The sequence below is a fragment of the Palaemon carinicauda genome, chromosome 32 (assembly GCF_036898095.1).
Source record: "Palaemon carinicauda isolate YSFRI2023 chromosome 32, ASM3689809v2, whole genome shotgun sequence".
In the NCBI taxonomy this organism is placed as follows: Eukaryota; Metazoa; Arthropoda; class Malacostraca; order Decapoda; family Palaemonidae; genus Palaemon; species Palaemon carinicauda.
Window position 1 is genome coordinate 15,709,841 of NC_090756.1, and position 6,352 is coordinate 15,716,192.

Here is a 6,352-nt window from a genome sequence, read left to right on the forward strand (position 1 = left end):
AGTTCTTACATGAAGGTTTTTGGATACATTACCGGTAATGAGGTAATGGTTACACTCAAATAACTGTTCGCCGAGCAGCTAAAAGCTATGATTAGCGTTACCCCTCGGTCTAGGGGTGTGTGTGGATAGAATCTAGTTGCTTGCTTTAGTTTTGATATTTAACTTTGTGTTTGATATTCAACTTTGCGTTTTATCTCTCTCTCTCTCTCTCTCTCTCTCTCTCTCTCTCTCTCTCTCTCTCTCTCATTAAAGTACGAATATAACGTAGACCGACTATTTCAGCGGCTAATGTAATTCGTGACGCTCATTTTGGTAATTTTAATTACATCTCTCTCTCTCTCTCTCTCTCTCTCTCTCTCTCTCTCTCTCTCTCTCTCTCTCTAGTAAGAACATTGACGGCCTTTTCATATAAACACAATAAGCGTTGAGAGGAGATGAGAGAGAGAGAGAGAGAGAGAGAAGAGAGAGAGAGAGAGAGAGAGAGAGAGAGAGAGAGAGAGACCGTAACCCTGAGATGCCAGTTATAGTTACAAAGTGATTTAAATCTTTATGATCGACTAAAAGCAATAACTGCCAATGTCACTTACCTTGATCCCGTTTAAAGTTAAACATTCGGTTTACCGTTATTATTATAATTTGTTTTGCATCTCTCTCTCTCTCTCTCTCCTCTCTCTCTACTCTCTTCTCTCTCTCTCTCTCTCTCTCACACACACACACACAATAGACCTAGCCCTAGCACACAGTTATGATAATTAAAAGTAACGATAATGCACTATATATATCTTAATTATATATGAAAACATCAAAAGTCTCACGATGAAATTGAAAAGAAAAAAACTACAGGAAAACACAAAAGAAGTAATTTACGATGAAGTTGATAAACTTAGATATTTGAAGACTATTGTGTTATTGTCAAAAGAAAAAAAAGCGCGCCGAAAATACTCAATTCTGTTTGGAAGTCGAATTGTCTTTTGTTTCATCCCAATTTTCATTTCACGTAATGTTTCTTTCAATCCGACGGTTATGAGAGAATCTCTCTCTCTCTCTCTCTCTCTCTCTCTCATCTCCTCTCCTCTCTCTCTCTCTCTCCTCTCTCTCTCTCTCATCAGGCCCGAAAATAAAGGAAACTATTATGTAGCCAATTATGAAGATAAAAAGATATAGATACAATAATCTCTCTCTCTCTCTCCCTCTCTCTCTCTCTCCTCCTCTCTCTCTCTCCTCTCTCTCTCTCTCTCTCTCTCCTCAATAAAGAAAATGAAAACTATGTAACCAAATTATATAAATAGATTAAGATATAGCAACAACTCTCTCTCTCTCTCTCTCTCTCCTCTCTCTCTCTCTCTCTCTCTCTCTCTTCTCTCTCTCTCTCTCTCTCTCAAAACTTCGTTAGCGAGTGAAATGAAAACAAGAAGATATGAGTTAAACAACTCAACCAGAAGAACAAGTTGATGGGAATGTGTCCTGTGAAGCTTGTAAACAGTGTATAGCTTTGCAAAACTGGTTCTTAAATACGCTCTCTTCACCTTTCTAAATCACGGCAGTGAAATTACTTAAACTCTGAGCTATGTTAATTATACACCGCAGTGCTTGAATCAAGAGTAGGCAAAGTAGATAGATAGATAGATAGACGAGTTAATTGTAAGTCTTATCGTCTGCATCATAAGGCTCAACACGACACAGTATTCTAGAAGTTTTATTCCATCTGTGACCAGATTGTGGAATGATCTTCCTTATCAGTTAAATCGGTGAACTTCGTAAATTCAAATTCGCCGCAAATTATTTTTTTATACATATTTTACATATGAAAGATCCCGTTCTAATGTTGTTACTGATCTCGAGATATTTTATATTCATTATCTATTAATTCCTCTTATAGTTTATTTCCTTATTTCTTCATCCTCGCTGGGGTATTTTTCCCTGTTGGAGTCCTGGGGCTTAAAACATCCTGCTTTTCCCAATATGATTGCAACTTCGATAATAATAATAATAATAATAATAATAATAATAATAATAAAATAATAATAATAATAATAATAAATAGTAGTAGTAGAGTAGTAATAATAATAATAATAATAATAATAATAATAATGACAACTAAAGCTACAATAGGAAAATTACGTTCACTTTATTTTTTGATTGATTTCTGTAAAAGAGAGAGAGAGAGAGAGAGAGAGAGAGAGAGAGAGAGAGAGAGAGAGAGAGAGAGAGAGAGAGAGAGAGAGAGAGTACAAAACACTTTTAAAAGATGCACCAAAAATGCAATACAGTATACGTGCTTCAACTACCGACCCACCAACCTCGATATAACGAACATTCTTCCGCCAAAACAAAAGAAATAATAGACACGCTGCTTGGAAAATCGTATTGGAATCGGCTCATGAAAAGCCCCGGTGTTGTGCGTGAGACGGGGAACCTTTATGATAATCTGATTAGCAAAAAAAGGAAAGAAAAAAGGTAGATGTTCGTTTACTGTGATCACGATCACCCCTGTTAGAAAGAGAACCCCGATATGTAGTACAAGGAGTTCGCGAGGCATTCGAGTGTAAATGAAAATAGCAGGGTTGCCTCTGCCATTATGCAATGCTTGTCAATGTTGTTTCTAATGGTTTTTAGCTTTTTTTTACCCAAAAGGATTGCTCTAATGAAGCCATCGGTATTGTGTGTCTGTCGCAGACCATGGAGATGTAAATCGGTAATGGTTATATCTATTTTTAAATGCATTTCCAAACGCGCTATGCACCAGATCCCTTGCGCAGCGGTAAACGCCAATCTTAGACCCATGAAAAATCGATGAAAAAAGGTTCACAGGTCAACACAGCTGATAATGGCATTGCATAATGGTGTAAGGAAAACGTAACAGGAAGCTTTTATTTCAGTTGGAAAGAGAGAGTGCCTGAGAGTGTGTGACACAGAGAGAGAAAGAGAGGGAGCTATTGAGTGAGCTTAGTCCTAAGTAGGTCACAGTGTAATGACTGTCTCTTGAGCAAGTAAGGAATATATGGACGTACTCTGTCACACATGGAAGGATGCAGACATATTGGTACCGTTTTTCCCGACAATTTAAAATGAGATATTTTACAGACATGGCTGCCAGACTTCCTTTGAAATAGTTGTTTAGGGCTACTTGCGGAGGCCATGGTTTTTTAAGTGCAGTTTTTGGAATAAGTCACGTTTCTGTTTTACGCTTAAAGTGTAATATTACCAAATATATTGTATATCAATTATTTGTAAATTAATTACTATTTTAACTTATATCATACATATATATATATATATATATATACCTATATATATATATTATATATATATATATATATATATATATATATATATATATATATATTATATATATATATATATATATACAGTATATGGAGGGAATGCCCCCCTAAATCTCGATGAAGTCACTGTAGCAGGGTGACGGATTAGGTTTAAGGCAATGGACAAGTCTCTTTGGACTTCCACTCCTGTTGCCTGGCGGTCCATCTTACTAGAATTAGTATGGATCGCCAGGGGGTCACTTACCTTAGATAGGCACTGCCCATCACAAGGAACTGGCTATCCTTTGATATAACTAGCCAGTGAATCCTCTACAGATTTAGTCAATCATGGAAAGAGAGGATGAAAGATGGCCCCCAGTCCTGGAACGTAGCAGGGGTGTTAAGAATCTCCCGGTTTACAAATACTAAAGAAAAATTAAAAATAGGTAATTGGAATGTTAGAACCATGAATCAGGTTGAGAAGTTACAACGAGTGGAGAGTGAATTTATGAAATATAGTTTGGATATCTTGGCCCTAAGTGAAACAGGTTGTAAGGGGATTGGTAAGAAACTTTAGACCAAGGCAAGTATATATATATATAATATATATATATATATATATATATATATATATATATATATCTACTCTGGAAGATCAGATGGAGTTGGAAGAGAATGGGTAGGAATGATGATGACACCAAGAGCAAAAAAGGCATTAACCGAGTGGGAGAGCTGTAAATAGTAGATTGTTACTAGTAAAGTTCAAATCAAAGCAGTGCAATATGGGCATTATAGTACGTTATGCCCCAACAAAGGATTCCCCCAAAGAAAGGAAAGATGAATAATATGAAGACCTGCAGAGGGTAATAGATGACATTCCTGGGAGAGATATGGAAATAGTGATTGGCGACTTCAATGCAAAAGTTTGAAGAAATAATCACAGGGATAGAAGAATGTGATGGTTGTTGAGGGTCTTGACAAAGTTTCAAATGAAAATGGAGCAAATTTCATAAGTTTCGGTCAGCAAACAATCTTGTCATTGGAGGTGCTCTTTTTCAACACAAGAACATCCAAAAGTATATATGGTGTTCACCATGTGGCATTTACAAAAATCAGAAAGATCACATTATCTTTAATAAAGGGAGAAGGAAGACAGAAATATAAGAAGCTATAAAGGTGCCGATATTAGTGGTAATCACCAGCTCTTTTATGAGACGAAGAACAGACAATGAAGAATGGTGTGATATTAAGAACATATCAGTCAGTTGGTAATGATGTCTTGGACAAGCAAATACAAGGATAAAGCCATGGATATCAATTGATACTCGATACTATAAAAAGGAGACAAAGACAGAAATTGATTGTTGAAAGTTTTCGAGGAAGTAATGAAAATTACAAGGTTAGAGCATGCTAAGTATTCCAGTATTGACAGTGAGGTCAAAAGAAAAGCCAGGAATGAGTGGAGAGAATATTTAGACAGTAAAGCAGATGAGGCTGACAAAGCTATGAATTTAGGAAGTGGCTATGGTGTGAGAATTGCTCATAGAAATTTTAATGAAATCTCGACTGGGCAAAGAAAAAGAACCATATACCCACCAAAAAGAGAGACGGTTCTGTTATAGCATCAAAATATGAAAAAAAGACATTGGATGGAACAATTTACTAAGGTTATGAATAGGAGATATGAAGGGAATAATTTGATTGATATTCCCTGAAGCTGATGAAGACCTTGATGTGCCAATTAATGAATTCAGCCAGTTTGAAGTCGAAGCTTATCCTAAAAAACTAGAGATGGAAAGCCCCGGGATACGATGGAATAACTGCCGAGATGGTACTGGCCGAAAATGAAGTGATTATTTTGTAGGGATGTGCATGAAGCCAAACCTGATGAATGGGAGTTAAGAGTGCTGGTGAAAAATAGCAAAAAAAGGGAGACCCGACTATTTACAATAATTATAGAGGCATAACACTTACATCATAAAGAGACTGGAGAGAAAGAATGATAAAAAATTGAGAGATGAATGGGCAGGATTTAGAAGGGGTAGAAGTTGCATTAACCAAATTTTAATTTTGAGACATGTTGGTACAGCAATGTATAGAATATAGAAATCCCCCTTTGATGGCATTTGTAGACTATGAAAAAGCCTTTGATAGTGTGCACTGGCAATTTTGTGGAGAGTTCTGCGTTATTATGGAATTCCTCTTAAATATTTAAATTTGATTAAGTCTGTTCATGAGCAGAGAAAGTGCAAAGTTAATGTTAATAGAGTCTTATCGAATGAATTCCCAGTGAACAGCGGAGTACTCCAAGGGAATGTGTTGTCACCTATGTTGTTTATCCTGCTGATGGATTTTGTAATGTGTAGAATAGTCAGAGATGGTGGAGAAGGATTGGCCTGGATTGGTGATAGGAATTTAGTATACCTACAGTATGCTGATGATGCTGTCCTTGTTAGCAGAACACCATAGGATTAGCAATGCTTGCTTACCTAAATGCATGAAATATCACACGAGGTTGGGCAGAGGATAAATAGAGGAAAGACAGAGGACAATAGAGTATGCCATGGAAGATGAAATATCATAGGAAGGAGAAAGGATTAAAGAGGTAGAATCATTTAAGTATTTAGGAACTATGATCTCCAATACAGGGTCTTTAGAATTAGAGTTTAGTGAAAGATTGAAAAAAGCGAATCAGAAAATGGCTAAGTTAAGGTAAAAATTGGAAATCAAATCGCCTAAAATTAGATATAAAAAAAAAGACTATATATCAGTTTAGTGAGACCGGTGTCACTATATGGACATGCGTCATGGAATGACAATGGAACAATCTCCAATAGATTTAGTAGATTTGAGAACAAAGCCCTCACAAGGATATTAAGAGTTAAATGGCAGGACAGGATCAGGAATGAAACTAAGAGATTACTCGAGTGCCATATGTGGATGAGATCACGATGAGGGGTAGATGGAGATGATTTGGGCACGCTTTTCGCACTCCCTAAGAGAGATTAGTTCACCAAACGTTCAGCTTGGCTCCACAAGGCACTAGAAGAGTTGAAAGACCAAGGCTTACATGGCTGACGACTAATCTC